Consider the following 17,947-nt stretch of genomic DNA (forward strand, 5'->3'; position numbering starts at 1 on the left):
AATGATAATTGGTACATAGTAAAAGGTGTCTAAAAATATTAAAGCTTACAGGAAAAACTATATCCCAAATGGAAATAACTTAAAAAGAAACTAAAACTTAAAAAGGCGTCGCAAAATTCTAAAGCACCTAAATCTTAGTCTAAAGAAAAAGCACTTAAGGAATTCTACGGCAAAGCCTAAAAATCTAGAAGTAAAAATAACTATGGCAAAAACTAAGTTTAAAACTAAATATGAGCTAAAAATACAAATATTACGCTAAAACGATTAAAAAGGGACAAAAAATAAAAATATACAAAAAGTTGTAAAAAGTACAATTTTTATAAAAATATTATTTTTATATTATTTATTTATTAAAACTATTAATTTTACAATTTAATTAAACTTAATAAACTAAAATATAAATTAAATAAAACTTAAATTAAAATAAAACTAATTATAATAATAATAATAATTAGGGTTAATAATAATTATAATTAATAATTATCCGTAATAAATGCAGTTTAGGGTTTCTGTCGCGTGTCAGAATTACTCCGCGAGTTGCGGTATTTAAAGCATCAAACTCCGCGAGTCGTGGGGTTCCAAAATTCAACTCTGGAGTAGTTTGAAATTTTACGCGTTTTTTTTTTTTTTTAATTTCTGTTTTTAATTTTCTGTTTTTAATAAAAGTATTTATATAATAAAAACTTATATCTAAATAGAAATATTTTATAATTTTATAAATAAAAATCTTAAAACTAGAATTATATATATATATTTTTTTTTTCGGTTTTTGATTTTATGTTTTAAATAAAAACAAAATACTTAAATAAAACTTATATTTTTATAAAATAAAAATAAAGAAACTTTCTAAAACTTAAATATTTAACAAAATTTTAAAAATATATAAATTTTTCTTTTTATATTTTCAAATATTTAAAACGTATTTTTATAAAAACGAATTTTAATAAAAGTAAACTAAATTTTTTTTTATATTAGCGTTGCGCTTCCGGCGTTTAAGATTTCCCCGGCAGCGGCGCCAAAAATAACTTGATGTCGTAGCGTGGGGGTATAAAATACTATTAAATTTTAGCAGAAAATACTATTAAATACGATACAATTTTACACAAGATATTTATTTATTTATAGAATGGATATACTTAAACCTTGCTACAACACTTATAGGCAGTGTACCTAATCGTACAGTAGTGTAGTTTTTAGTAAGTCCGGTTCGTTCCACAGGGAATCTTTCTTAAACAAAGCTTAACGCTATATTGGTTTACTTTTATAAAAGTACAAATATATATATATAAGTAATATTATTATTATAAAGGGGGGTTTTTACCGTTTAATGACAAGTTTGTCGATTTTAAAACTTTAGTCGCAGTTAAAACCAAATAAATACAAGACTTTAAATTAAAGCATAAAGTAAATAACGATAATGAAATTGCGAATAATAAAAGTGCGATAAAATAAAAGTTGCGATAATTAAAAAGTACGATAATTAAAAGTGCGATTAAATAACAATAAATAAAAGTGCGATAATTAGAAGTGCAATTAAATATAAAATAAAGGAAATTAAATATGAAATAAAAGAATTATGCTTATTTAAACTTCCGTAATCATGATGTTTGACGTGTTGATTTTAGTTTTATACCCATGGGTTAATTGTCCTTTGTCCTGGATTATTTAATATGTCCGTCTGGTTTTTGTCCATAACAGTCCATCAGTCATAAATATAAAGTGCGAGTGTCCTCGTCAAATTATCCTTATACCCGAAGTTAAATATTCCAACTAATTGGGGACTTAAACTGTAACAAGATTTTAATACTTTGTTTAATAATTACACCAGGATGTCGACTGAGTGTAACCCAAGGTTTTAATATTTTGTTATCAATTATACCAAGTGTCCTTGTACATAATTTCACCCCTGTTTTAATTATTCTAGTGGCTATTAATCCATTCCCGTGTCCGGTTAAATGAACGATTATTCGTACATATAAATACCCCGCCCATCGTGTCCGATTGAGTATATATGGTAATTTATAGGGACGCCCAATTGTAAATCTTTATATTAACATTAACAAACTATCATTTAGTTAAACAAATATAAAGCCCATTAATAGCTCATAGTCTAATTTCCACAAGTGTCGTTCTTTTGTCCAAACCCCAATTATGGTACAAAGCCCAATTACCCAATTTTAATAATTAGCCCAACATCATGATTACTTCGTTTTAAATAAGCATAATAATAACTTAGCTACGAGACATTAATATAAAAAGGTTGAACATAACTTACAATGATTAAAAATAGCGTAGCGTTACACGGACAGAATTTCGACTTATACCCTTACAACATTCGCTAACATACCCTTATTATTAGAATTATAATTAAAATTAAAATATAAATTATAAATATATATATATATTTTACGTATGAATGAGGAGAAAAAAGATGATGATCACGATCAGAATGCGCGAGCTTTATAGGGAGTTTCTGAAATTGGGGCTCCGCGACTCGCGGCATTTTTGGCCTTCAAACTCCGCGAGTCGCGGAGTTTACTTTTACAGCTCACCCATGTTTGGAGTCTTTCTTGCCGACGATTTATTTTATATATATAATATATATATAATTAATATAATTAATTATATATTATATTATATTTATATACATAGTTAACTTGTAATTTTTAGTCCGTTGCGTCGAGCGTTAAGAGTTGACTCTGGTCCCGGTTCCGGATTTTTGAACGTCCTTGCGTACAATTTTATATTTTGTACTTTGCGTTTTGAATCTTGTACTCTTGTAATTTCGAGACGTTTCTTATCAATAATTGGAACCTCTTTGATTGTCTTTTGTACTTTTGAGCTTTTTGGTCGTTTGCGTCTTCAATTCGTCGAATCTGTCTTTTGTTTTCACCTTTTATTATTTAAACGAATATCACTTTTAAATAGAACAATTGCAACTAAAAGCTTGTCTTTCTTGAGGAATAATGCTATGAAATATATGTTCGTTTTTAGCATTATCAAATGACGATAAATAAAAGTGCGATAATTAAATTGCGATAAATAAACTGCGATAAATAAAATGTAATCAGTTAGCTAGGAACAGTTAGCGTGGATTCTTAACAAAAAATTTCATAGTTAATTTGTTTGTTTCTAACAGATTTTATTTTGTCATATGTTTTCTTCTTATGCCACTTGTTGGATTCTGGGAAGTCAAAATCCAAATATGAAATTGAATGAAAATGGTTATTCTGCGATGAACGGATACGTATATCAGTGGTTGTAAGTCGGATAGTAAATGACTGTTGAATTAGCTTCGACGAATGTACAATGTAACTTATTAAGATGAAATCTAATTATTCCTCGGGTATTACCTACCAGTTAAAAAAAAAAATTCACCATTATTATTTTGTACAAAAGAACTTTTAATTACAATCTTTATGAAAACATATATACATATATATATTTTCTTCAGATGAAATCATGAATTTAATGTGTTAATATAATATTAATCTCATTAGCTTTTCGGTTTGAGCTAGAATAAGAAATCTCTAAAACTTTTTGAAACCACATATTCTTCGCAGAATATCAATGAGGTTATGGATCAATACTTCATCGTTCATTATTGTTGGTACTCCTTGGTATCTATGGTGCGTATGATGTTGATGTTTGTGGGACAGATTATGATGTCGAGACGTGTGATGCGGATGTTGTTTGTTAGTGGTGATGATGGTATTGTTGATGTTAATGATGGTGGTGCTGATTATGCTGCTGGTGCTGCTCCTGGTATTTGCAACCTTCGCACCATGTTCTCTAAAGCTGTCACGCGAGCGCGAAGTTCGTTAATTTCTGCTAGTACACTGGGATGATTGGCGGTTGGAGAGAGCGAATGAACAAGATTTGTAATATGGGATAGTATATAATCGTGACATGATACTCTAGAAATGAGAGAGAAAATGGTGTTTTGAATAGGTTTGCCGGTAAGTGCTTCAGGTTCATCGCCAAGAGGGCAATTTGGTGGATGGAATGGATCACCTTCTTCTTGTCTCCAGTGATTTAGTATATTACGAACCCATCCCCAATTCATCCAGAATAGATGATGGGAAATTGGTTGATCCATTCCGGTGACGCTGCTTTCGGAGCTCGAATGGAAATCCATATCGGCATAACTGTCGAAATCTGAAGAATTCGAACTAGATGCGGAATCCATCTTGTATAATGGGAAAAATGAATTTTTGGTATGGAATAGATTATAGGAGTTAGATTTGGTACTCTTCAATACATAATTTACATATGTATATATAATACCAAAATCCCGTAAATTACGGAGAATCTTTGAAAAGATATCAGTCAAAGTTCGCAATAACAGATATGCTAAGATAAGAATTCGTCTATACACTATCAATGCAGTAAATGTAGTAAAATGTGTCTAGACTTATGAATGATAAGCAGGTAATTTCCTAAGGATGATAAGCAGATGATTTTCGACTAGAAATGATAAGCAAAACTTTTGACATGTAGACACGGTCGAAGTCCAGACTCATTAATGCATCCTAACAACTACTAGTTAGACACACTAATGCAAGACCTGGTTCGCTACGACCACCGCTCTGATACCAACTGAAATAACAGTGGGGACGCATCCCACTCAGTGCCTTCCCAGCTAACCGCCTGGTGACCACTGAGAGTACCTCAGACACTGATTTTACGGCCCGCCTCTCGGCAACGTACAGCCAACCCTAATAGGGACTGCGAGGAGTAAGAGCCAATGCTTCGTCACAGGTAACACTGTGAGAACCCCCTCTACGATTAACCCGCTAATAAACGGCATTAATCCAGCTCTGATACCAACTGAAAGGACCCGTCCTAATCCACCTGGACGAAGTCATCAACATTTGGTCCCATTGCGATGATCGACTCCAAGTAATGTCCTTATATTGAGCAAATGCACAGCGGAAGACTTAATTCGTACCTGAGAATAAACATGCTTTAAAGTGTCAACCAAAAGGTTGGTGAGTTCATAGGTTTATCATAACAATCATTTCAATATGTTAATAGACCACAAGATTTCATAATCATAAACATAATACACTCGCAAGTGTATGTAAAGCATTCTAAGTGGTTGAGCACTTGGTAATCATACTTAACATTTAATCAACAATATTCCCTTTATTATGAAATCTCACTACACCGTACCAAGTGTAGTCACCAAAACGAAGTACTGTGCAACCGTTGAATACTGGTCGTCCAGTCCGGTTGGGGTTGTCAGGCCCGATAGATCTATCAACAGGATTCGCGTTTACAATACCCATGTAAATAGTAGTTACCAAGCTACAGGGAAATATGCCAGTGGTACAACTCAACGTAGAATATATTTTTAAGTACTTGTGTCTATTTTATAAACATTTATAAAAGCAGCGTATGTATTCTCAGCCCAAAAATATATATTGCAAAAGCAATTAAAAAGGGAGCAAATGAAACTCACATTTTGCCTTGAAGGTATTTAATTCGACTTGGTCTCCGATAGATATCACAAACCTAACCATATATATAATATATCAACATATTTTCTTTTTAAGTAATCGTTACATATATATATACTTTTAATACTTTTAATATTTTCTTAGTCCGTAGTTAGCAGTCCGATGTTAGTGGTCCACAATTAGTTGTTTAAATAAAATAAATAAAGACCCCATTGTATTCGTATTGATCAGAATTAATCTCGACCCATGGTACCATGTTGTCAAATGACGTGTTGCGTACATAAAGTACCGTGTTGTCAAATGACGTGTTGCGTACAATCATGAGGTCTTATGATTAATCTTCTCGTGTTGTTTACGGGTGGTCCTGAAATATATAAAATCAAATCATAAGTAATTATATATGAAATATCATATTAATTAGAAAAGATATGATTAATTTACTTTTTCTCCAAATATTTTCGTCGCTAAACTAGCTTCGGATACCCAATCTTATTTTAGTCGTAGTTTCTTCATTACAACTCCGTTTTTGTTAGTTCAACTTGCCATTTCCTTGGATCGAGTCAAATTTTAAGAATATGAACTGAAAATACCTTAGTTTGTATTCGAAATCATAGGTTATAGGTCAAACTTTGGTGAAACTTATGAAAGTGATCATTTTCCATCATAAAAACAACATTTAATGATCATTTTTCTAAAAATACTTACACTTTGAGTTAAACCATGAAATTTTTATGTGTTAACATATTCATAAGAAATATCATTTTTCTAAAACATGAACTTCCAATTCAAATTTCAAGATGGTTTTTAATTATCCAACCCAAAACAGCCCCCGGTTGCACTCCGACGACGTAGATTCAGTTTTTAAGATGTTCTTTGTAAAACCAAGTTATATCTTGTTAGGTTAGCATATCATTATGATATATTACAGGTCTTGAAGTGTTTTAAAAGTCATGTTAGAAGGATCTATTTAGTTTGCGAACAAGTTTGAAATCATTCAAACTATGTTCTTGTTGTTAAAATTTTATACCACAAAATAAGATAGCTATATGAATATGAATTGAATAAGATTATGAACAAGGTTACTACCTCAAGTTACTTGGACAAAGTTACTGCAAAAGATAAGAAATAATCTTGGAATCAAAGAGTGGTGGAGTTAGATCAAAAGGTTGGAAGTAAACTTCTTCAAATGGGTGGTTATTTTGATGTGTTCTTGAAAGAGTTTTATTATGGTGTTTAAGGCTTGTAATTGAAGCTAAATGATGGGAAAAATGCTTGGAGATGATCAAGTATGAAGTTAGGAGTATTTTGAGAGAGAAATGAGGGTGTAGGTATGAGAAAATGGAGTGAAGAAATGGTGTTCATTTATAAAAACGTTTTTAGTTTATAAAGAAAGAAAAGGATTCCTAATTTTGTTTTCTTACTAATAATTCATACTACTTGACAAATTCTAGTTACCTCATATCTAGGGCAGTAATAATGTTGATTATGATGTTGATTTGATGTGTATATACCAATAGTAAATACGTATAGAAGCTGGGTCTGATACGGGTACATATACCCTAGATATACGTATAGAAATCTTGAGGAAACGGAACGAGAATTCAAATATAGCTATCTTTTGTGAATATACTTATATTGTTTTATGTATTTAAGTCCTTAAAAAGTGATTAAATACATTATATATACGATACATGTATAAGCATTATAGATTATATATATCAAAGAATGTTACGTATAGTTATCGTTTTGAAAACTTAAGTTAGTAGTTTCAAAATATACTTATAACTCATTGTCATTAGTACACAATGAGATGTTAAACCATCCATAGATCATGTTAAATATATATAAATACATATATATACACAAATGTATAATTATCGTATGTTATATAGTTCGTGATATCATCGGTCATATTGGACGGTCAAACGTTGTGTAAAACTCTTTTCAAAAACACAAGTCTCAACAATTTGGATTGCTTATTAGGTTGGTATGGTTTAATTTATGTAAATATTAATCTTATAAGTATAATTTGATCGGAAAATTTTGGGTCATTACAACGTTATCACACGTGGTTGTGATGTGAATGATATAACCCCAATGGCGAAGGGTTTTGATGTTGTGAAAGTGAATCTCGTGTAGTTCGGATTCACGATGACGCGTGTAGTTTCGGTCATCTTATTGAATTGTGAAAGTGAATCTCGTGTAGTTCGGATTCACGGTGACGCGTGTAGTTCGGTCATCTTATTGAGGTAGTGATCTCGTGTAGTTCGGATTCACTAAGGCTCGTGTAGTTCGGCCAACCTCGATGTTGTGTTATTGAAGTTAGTAGTCTCGTGTGTATGCGGATTTACTAAGGCTCGTGTAGTTCGGCCAATCTTCATTTTGGATATTTGGTTGTCGGTATTGGGTTAAGGGGTTAACCTTGGGCATTTATATATTGTTATATGTATATATGCTGTCGCATTGTTTTGATGTAGCTAACCCTCCGGGTGTAGCTATTTGGCGTTGTTCACATCATCGTTGGTGACCTTACTTCATGGTTGATGTTATTAGCTTGTTGCTTAGTGATTGTACGGTATGCTTAGACTAGCTTGCCTTTATGCTTGGATGCTCCGGTATGCGGTATTTGATATTTTGTGTGGCGTGTCCATTTTATGCATATATATGTATGTAGTGTATTCTCACTCACTAAGCTTTAGCTTATCCTCTCATTGTTTACATTTTTTATAGATTGCTTGGAGACGGTGGCTCGGGTGAGCGTGGGGGCTAGTGGACTTGCATAGTTGCTTTAGAAGATCTTGCCTTTGGATTGATAAGGATTGGGTAGCGTATCCCCAATCGCCATGCTCGGTCTTGCGGGCTGCTAGGCCCTGTGTGCGCCGCGCACATGTGGGGTTGCGCGCTGCTAGGCCCTGTGTGCGCCGCGCACATGTGGGGTTGCGCGCCGCGCACCCCATCTGGTCAGCCCTGTTTAAATTTTTTTTTTTATTTCGCGTTATTGGTTGGTTAACGGGTTGGGTTGTTACAATATCTGTTTTCTAAAATTCAACCCCGTTAGTGTTGAAAAATCATTTGTAAGGTGATAATGTCTACAGAAGAGTCAACATCATCTTCCAGAGCTATGATTATGCTCACAGCCACAAACTACACGTTGTGGAAACCTCGGATGGAAGATCTCCTCAGCTGTAAAGATTTGTTCGATCCTATTGAATTGAAGGGTATAAACCATGATTCCGCAAAAGTGATAGATTGGAAGAAATCAAACCGAAAAACTATTGGTCAGATCCGTCAATGGATTGATAATTTTGTCTTCCACCATGTTGCACAAGAGACAGATGCATATGCCCTTTGAAAAAAGTTGGAGGACATGTACCAGGCCAAGACTGCTCGAAATAAAGCCTTGTTGATGAGGCGTTTAGTCAACATGAAGCTCAAAAGTGGAACTTCAGTTGCCGAGCATACCAGTGAGTTTCAGAGCTTGGTCAACCAGTTATCGTCTGTAGAGATGCCTCTTGGCGATGAAGTTCAGGCACTATTGCTACTTAGTTCTCTTCCCGATAGCTGGGAAACGCTGGTCGTAACACTCAGCAACTCAGCTTCAAATGGCAAACTTACCATGTCAATGGTCAAGGATGCCATATTCAGTGAAGAGGCAAGGAGAAAGGACATGGGCACAGATCAGACCCATGCCTTTGTCGAAGAGAATCGGGGGAGACAACGAATGAGTAGCAAAAACAAATGGAGAGGCAGAAGCAAGAGCAGGGGCAGGTCTGCTGATAACAGAAAACCATTATATAAATGTCATCATTGTGGATTAGAGGGACATATGAAGAAGAACTGCTACAAATTGAAAGAGGAACAACATCAGAGCAGTTCACAGCCGAAAAATAAGAGTGGAGAAACATTAGTGACTATCTCTGGTGAGGTAGCTTATTGTTCAACCCATGATGAGACATGCCTTCACGTCTCACGAGAAGACACGGAATGGGTGGTAGATACTGCAGCTTCCTACCACGTGACTCCATACAAGGAATACTTCACAACATATAAAGCTGGTGACTTTGGAGCTGTGAAGATGGGAAATTCCAGTTCCACTGAGATTGTCGGAATTGGTGATGTCAAGATAAAGACAAGTTCCGGGAGCACAATCACTCTGAAGGATGTCCGCCATGTGCCAGATCTTCGGCTGAATTTACTTTCCGGAGTAGCTCTCGACAAACAGGGCTATGATAGTCATTTTAGTAAAGGCACATGGAAATTGTCAAGAGGCGCTATGATAGTCGCTCGAGGACACATTTGTGGCACACTATACAAAACTCATGTGAAGATCTGCACATACAGCCTTAATGTTGCAGAAAAGGAGGCTTCACAAAATTTATGGCAACAGAGACTCGGTCACATGAGTGAGAAAGGGTTGTCTACCCTAATAAAGAAGAAGCTTATTAATGTAGACAAGGACGCTGCGCTAGATCCTTGCAATCATTGTCTGTTTGGTATGCAGCATAGAGTCTCGTTTAATTCCTCTTCAACGAGAAAATCAGAGTTACTCAGTCTAGTGCACTCTGATGTTTGCGGTCCCTTAGAGGTTGAATCAGTTGGCGGCAATCGATATTTTCTGACGTTTATCGATGATACTTCTTGCGAACGAAGGACCAGGTGTTCGATTACTTCAAACAGTTCCATGTCATGGTAGAACGTGAGACAGGAAAGAAGTTAAAGTGTCTTCGATCTGACAACGGCGGTGAATACTCTTCTAGGAAGTTCGATGCCTATTGCAGATCATATGGCATCCGACATGAGAAGACATTTCCACGTACCCCTCAACACAATGGTATAGCAGAAAGAATGAACCGAACAATCATGGAACATGTTCGGAGCATGCTCAGTATGGCTAAGCTTCCAAATCCATTCTGGGGAGAAGCAGTCAGAGCCGCATGTTACTTGATCAACCGATCTCCATCAGTACCACTGAATTTTGAAGTTCCGGAGAAACTTTGGTCTGGAAAGGATCCATCATACTCTCACTTAAGAGTATTTGGATGTTTGGCATACACACATGTATCCAAGGAGCTCAGGCAGAATCTGGATGCAAGAACCACTCCCTGTATATTCATAGGCTATGGAGATGAAGAATTTGGATACAGATTATGGGATCCAAAGGAGAAACAGGTGATTAGAAGTAGGGACGTGGTGTTCCTTGAAAGCCAGACAATAGAAGATATTGAAAAGCCCACAATATCTCAGAAGACAAATGTTGCTGCTCAGGTGCCAGAGGCAACAACGGAATCATTCATGAGAAATGAATTTTCAGTGCAAGAAGAAATGCCAGAAGTAGAAGATAATGAGGAAAATGACGGTGCTGAGCAGGGGGAACCACAACCCCATCTGCCAGATGTTCCAGCACCATCACAAGGTCAAGATGATGGTGGATCTCCTCACAATGTTCCAGAAGTTCGTAGATCTGAACGAGGTCGGATTCCATCGAGAAGATATCTATAATTCGAGTACCTTCTACTTACTGAAGATGGAGAACCAGAGAGTTTTCATGAAGCAGTAACTTATAAGGATAAAGAAAAATGGTTGCTCGCAATGCAGGATGAGATGGATTCTCTGCAGAAAAATCAAACTTATGAGGTTGTAGAACTTTCACGCGGGAAGAAGACACTGAAAAACAAATGGGTGTTCAAGCTGAAAAAGGATGGTAGTAGAAAAGTGGTGAAATACAAAGCACGGCTTGTAGTCAAAGGATTCCAACAGAAGAAAGGGATTGATTTTGACGAGATATTTTCACCAGTAGTCAAGATGACTTCAATTAGAGTCATACTTGGATTGGTCGCAAGTATGAACTTGGAGCTTGAACAGATGGATGTAAAGACAGCTTTTCTTCATGGATATTTACAAGAAGAAATTTACATGGAGCAGCCGGAAGGTTTTGAGGTTTCAGGAGATAACCTTGTATGCAAGCTGAAGAAAAGTTTATATGGTTTGAAGCAGGCACCTAGGCAGTGGTACAAGAAGTTTGACTCGTGCATGGTGAGTCAAGGGTATAAGAAAACTGCAGCAGATGAGTGTGTCTACATTCAGAAGTTTTCTGAAGGAGATTTCGTTGCTCTTCTACTATATGTAGACGATATGAAAGACTCAACAGATTTTGACATGAAAGACTTAGGACAGGCTCAACAGATTTTGGGAATGCAGATAACTCGAGATAGGAAGAATAAAAGGTTATGGCTATCTCAGGAGAAGTATATTGAACGAGTGCTTTCATGTTTCAATATGAACAATGCCAAACCTGTTAGCATTCCATTAGCCAACCATTTCAAGTTAAGCAAGAATTCTTGTCCCTCATCCAAGGAAGAGATCGAGGAGATGTCTTTAGTACCATATTCTTCAGCAGTTGGAAGTTTGATGTATGCGATGGTGTGTACAAGACCCGATATTCCTGACGCGGTGGGAACAGTGAGTCGTTTTCTCTCCAACCCCGGGAAAGAGCATTGAGAGGCGGTAAAATGGATTCTCAGATATCTTAAAGGTACAACGAAGATATGTCTTTGTTACGGGGGAGCTGATCCAATCTTGAAAGGCTATATAGATGCGGATATGGCCGGAGATCCTGATAGTAGGAAATCTACTTCAGGATTCATTTACACTTTTGCAGGGGGAGCTGTTTCATGGTAGTCAAGACTACAAAAATGTGTTGCATTATCCACAACTGAAGCAGAGTATATTGCTGCCGCAGAAGCTGGAAAAGAAATGTTGTGGTTAAAGCGTTATCTCCAAGAATTTGGAATCAAGCAAAAGGAGTACAAGGTACATTGTGACAGTCAGAGTGCTCTAGATTTGAGCAAGAACTCCATGTACCATTCCCGTACAAAACATATTGATATTCGCTATCATTGGATACGCGAGGTAATTGATCGACAACTGTTAAGACTAGTGAAGATCCATACAAAGGAGAATCCTGCGGATATGTTGACAAAGGTGGTGACTCGAGAGAAATTGGAGTTATGCAGAGACATAACTGGAATGTTCGTGGATTCGGCTGGAGGGGGAGAATTGAAAGTTTCCATCCTACAATCTAGAAGCCCACCTTCTAGATGTTCAAAGTAGCCTTCTTTGAACACCATGTGGAAGTAGCCAAGTTGAAAACGGTGACGGCCGCCAACCTTCCACGTTCACACGTCACCTTCCTCGTTCACACCTATCTACCGCTATAAGATCTTAGCTATAAATAGAGGTGCAAACCTCAGTTGTAAATCATCCCAAATCACTCAGAGAAGTGTAATCACAATCTTGAGAGTATGTGTGAGTTTGAGAGTTTTTTTTTTAGAGTTTTGTAAATACTCGTGTAATCTATTCTTGTGAGTAATAGAGTTATTTTTCTCTCAAATTTGTATCTCCCAATGTCCAGGCAATCCTCTATTCCTAATATCAGATTAAATGAAATGATGAAAATTTCAGGTAAAATAAGAATATTCTTTACATAAACACTTCCATTTTAAAGAATAAGCATACCAGATTAGCAAAGAAGTCAGAGTCACTCGATAACAATTTGGAAGACATGCTTGTCTTTGCACAGTTGATAAGAGAATCCTTTCCAAGTTTGTCAACCTATAAAAAAGAAAGAACACATACAAATATAAATAAATATAAATGTAAAACAAAAAGTTATATACTTTCTGATATATTGCTATGATAATAATAATAGTAATAAAGTGCATTACCTTAACAGCCAGCGCTTCTTCAACATGTTTGTATCCTTCTATCATTGCAAGCTGCCAATATAAAAATAAAATAAATAAAATAAAAAATTACATGAACATGAGTACAGAAATGTTGGTAAGCATTTGGCCTTAAATGGTTTATATATTTGATAACACTCACTCTGTATCTAGTTATTACAGATGGGTGAATCTTATTCTTGACAAGATTATTTGCTCCCTGCAAAATTATTTAAAAAAGAAAACACATCAATAAGTATTTTTCAGCATGACTCAAATCAAGTTGCATATATATGTCCTCATAATCATATTCATATTTCATATGCAAAGTTAAAACAAAGAATTATACACTTGGATATAATACCTTGAGTAACTCAGCTGCTATAATGACAGCAGATGTAGTGCCATCTCCTACTTCTCTATCTTGAAGCTCAGCCAATTCAACAAGAACCTGTAAAGCCATAAGTTATAATTATAGGTGGCAAAATGACCACGCGGGCGGGTTTGGGGAACTGGGTAAACATGGGTTCAGGTCCTAACAGGTACGGGTCAAGATACGTTTGGGTCAAGACTTGCCATTTCAAAAACTAAAAAAAAAAAAAAAAAAAAAAACATAATACTGATATACAAATTTAGCTTAACTATTAATTTTTCATTCCCTGATCTCTTCTAAATCAAGGTTTAGATAAACATAAATAGTACAGATTCAAAAGTGTCATGTACAAATATACAATTTCATTTTGTTCTTTCAATATACATAACTTATAATTTTAATTATATTATTTGAATAATGGAATAGATAAGAATCCAAGCTCATTCATGTGATGCAAATGAAACTAAAATAAATTCATTCTCTATCTTAAATTGCAACTTTAACAGTTTGACACAAAGAAATTTTTTGACTCGATTTATAGGCGATTAATTGTTTTAATTAATTTAATTCAGTGTTTATATCTTGATTTTGGGGGTGACGACTGTATTGTGTTGTAATGGAGGTCAGAAGTTATTGGCGAAAATGAAACCATATGTTGTAACCTCCAGCCCATTATGACCCGTTCCAACATCATGAGTGCCCAGTATGACCCGTTTCAATACATCCAACATAACAAACACGCAATAACAAAGACGATTTAATAATATAACCAAAAAAAAAAAAAAAAAAAAAAAAGGATCAACAAATGCAATATTTAATCAGGGGCGATTCTACCTTATAGGCTGTGGGGTCCGATGACCCCACTACTTCGAAATTTTTTTATACAATGTACTCTTCAAATTGTATAGGACACCACTAAATTCAACTATAGGACCCCATATAATTTTAAAATTTGGGGTTTTTTTGAGTTAAACAACCACTAAAGTACCCTTAAAATATAATTAGCTCTGAAATTTTTTTGAGGGACCCCATTGTATTTTCATCCTAGATTCGCCACTGTATTTAATTCTCACCTTTGCAGCTGGATGCTCAACGTCTAACATCTTGAGAATTGTAGCAGCATCATTCGTGACGGTAACATCCCCAATATCGTCAACCAGCATCTGATACACAAACACATATGAACTACAATCAACTGCATGCATTTTAACCATATATCGAATCTAATGCAAGTAAACTGAAAATTTCAACTAAACACACTATCAAGTAAACAAATTTGATGTGAACAGAAGCTATGTAATTAGAATACTAATGATGGCAAACATATTTTTAACTAAATTAACTATTCATACTCTCACATTCTTAAGCAATATACATCTACCGTATTAAAGGAAACTTTTTCATATGTTAATTTAAATGATGTAATACATCTCTTAAAGTCAAATATATAATGTCTTGATGTTAGATCACAGATCAAAACCTTGATTTTGTATAATTATTCTTACGATGTATATCAAACCTATATATATTGGCTTCGATCTAGGGCACCGAAACACACTAAAACCTAGCTTGGTTAACACTAATGAAACTGAGTGAAATCAATAAAATAGAAGTCGAAAAATTACCTTGTCAAGTCCAACAGGACCAAGTGACGTCTTCACGATATTTGAAACAGATTGACAAGCAGTAACTACACCGAAAAATTATTTAATTATATGTGTATTATGTATAAACATACATATATGTTTTTTGTAAATGCAGATACTAGGGTTTAAAATTTTTAAAAACTTACTGTTCTGAGTACGAACATCCTGACCGGATTGACGATCTCCGAGTATATCAAGAGATTGCTATCCCAGTGCCATTTTTTATTATTTAGAATTTGAATTGAAGATGTTTTTGTTAGAACCCTAAATTTTGTGATGCGAGACTGTGAATATGTGAAGTGCTGTGTGAACCCTTGCTGTGTGATGCATGGTTTTATTTATTAAATGACCGGTTCAAAACACCCGGGCCGGGCGGGCTCTAGCTTCAGAATATCCAAACTGAAATGAGATTTTAGCCTAAAATCAGCTCGAGCCCAAGCTTGAACTTTCGTTTAGTAACGAGCCCGAGCTCAAGCTTCATATCTCGAGCTCGAACAAATTCGCTAGCCTAAACAAGCTTTTTATTTATGGCACAAAATATTAATTTTTAAATAATACTATAATATATAGTTATATAATAATAATAATAATAATTATATATTAATAATAGTCGAAAGAATAATAGTAAATTTTATTATATGTTGATAAAAATTACAAAAATAATGAATTTTGAAATATAAAAAAATTAGTTAATATAAAGAAAAAAATGATTATGTGACTAATGAATCGAGCTCGAGCCAAGCTCGAGCTTGTAAAATATCAAACGAGCCGAGCTCGAGCATAAACAATTAGGCTCGAACCGAGTCAAGCTCGAGCTCTATTGAAATTAAACGAGCCGAGCTCGGGCTCGGTTCGGCTCGTTTACAGCCCTAGTCTACATTCAGAATAACAATTTATTTATCCTAATACTAATTTAGGGAATAATGAGGAAACCTGATTGGTCCATCCTTTACTATAGAATCCGTTTATTGCATTTGACTCACAAATGACCCGCAAATGCCCACAGATTTGATGATAACCCAATTAGAGTGCTCACAACCATTACAAGTTTTCTTACCGGTACTAGTGTAACACCGTCATTTTTTTTTATCACAACGGAAGTAGTTAAAACAACAATAACAGAATTATTCATTAAACTCAAGTTCTTAATATTCAAACCGCAACATTATTTTATAACTGGTGTTACGTTATTACAAAACAATGTCTTAACATCAAAATATGACATTAGAGTATCGATGGTTTGTCAAACATACCCTTAGCCGCTCATCTTCACCCGTAACTATAGCATGCAAAATAATCAACAACCTGCAGTGAAAAATGTGGGGGATTAGCACGAAGCTAAGTGAATGAAACTACTCTAACAGCACTAGCATATAGTAACAAATCATACAACAATGGCTAACAACTAACAACAATTACAACCAACAAATACGCCTTCCCAGAAGATCGACGGCTTGCACGAGCCTGCAACCCTAGCTTATCAGGCTATAGTCTACCGATAGTTCATGTTACTGTCTCCTTCGCATAGTAATTAAGACGCAACGTATGCATCATTCAAAGCTATACTACACATATAGTAACACTCGAACCCAACCTCACAAATCAAGGTTGACCTCTTGAGTCCAACCTCACAAATCAAGGTTGAATCAACTAGTGCACATCCGGTCATACAAACAACACAGTATATATATATATATATATATATATATATATATATATATATATATATATATATATATATATATATATATATATATATATATATATATATATGCACATCCGGTCATACAAACAACACAGTATATATATATATATATATATATATATATATATATATATATATATATATATATATATGTGTGTGTGTGTGTGTGTGTGTGTATAAATATATATTTATATATACACACACACACACACACACACACCCACACACACACACACACATATATATATATATATATATATATATATATATATATATATATATATATATATATATATATATATATATATATATATATATATATATATAATCGGGGCATTTTAACTAAGTGGTTATAACCATGGTAGCACAACTTGCTACTCTATACTAATATCCGAAAGAAAGAATAGTTCTACTCACCGATTACCAGCACTAGAAGACACTCAAAGTTCTAATTTTACTGAGCCTTCTATTTACTTTTTCCACTTGAGAATAATACACCCAAGTCAGTAATCATGCCTCAGTATCAATAACAGACCAGGCATAACAGAATCATCACATCACACAACTAACAGATAGTCATTCGCACGAATACCCTCCATCCATGCGGGTGGGTCACCTCCTTCTTACGAACAACATGTCCTTCGTACGACGGAGCTAAACAGTTCATGTAGTGACCCGAACTTTTCCGAACCTTTATATGATTATATGTTTAATGAAAACTATATTTACATGATTAAATGTTTCTAACATGTTAAGCAATCAAACTTGTTAAGACTTGGTTAATTGAAACGGAAATTTTGTAAACGTCTGATTACCCAGTTTGACCAATGATTCACGAACGCTATAAGTTGTATATGACATGATGATACATAAATGAATAAATATATATGTTTAACATTATATAATGATCATCAAGTATCTCATTAAAAATAGTAACAATAAGTTATATACTTAAAAAGGAGACTATTGACGTATGAAACTCGAAATGATACATATAACGATTATCGTTATAACCACGTCTTACTAAATATATATGAAGC

At 34.5% G+C, this 17,947-nt stretch overlaps 1 pseudogene; it reads right to left on the bottom strand.

Annotated features, from left to right (window-relative positions):
- Positions 1 to 15,421, bottom strand: part of LOC139862454 (T-complex protein 1 subunit alpha-like) — a 78,396-nt pseudogene extending 62,975 nt beyond the window's left edge.
- Between the last annotated feature and the right edge of the window lie 2,526 nt (positions 15,422 to 17,947).

The sequence above is a fragment of the Rutidosis leptorrhynchoides genome, chromosome 8 (genome assembly GCF_046630445.1).
Source record: "Rutidosis leptorrhynchoides isolate AG116_Rl617_1_P2 chromosome 8, CSIRO_AGI_Rlap_v1, whole genome shotgun sequence".
Classification (NCBI taxonomy): Eukaryota; Viridiplantae; Streptophyta; class Magnoliopsida; order Asterales; family Asteraceae; genus Rutidosis; species Rutidosis leptorrhynchoides.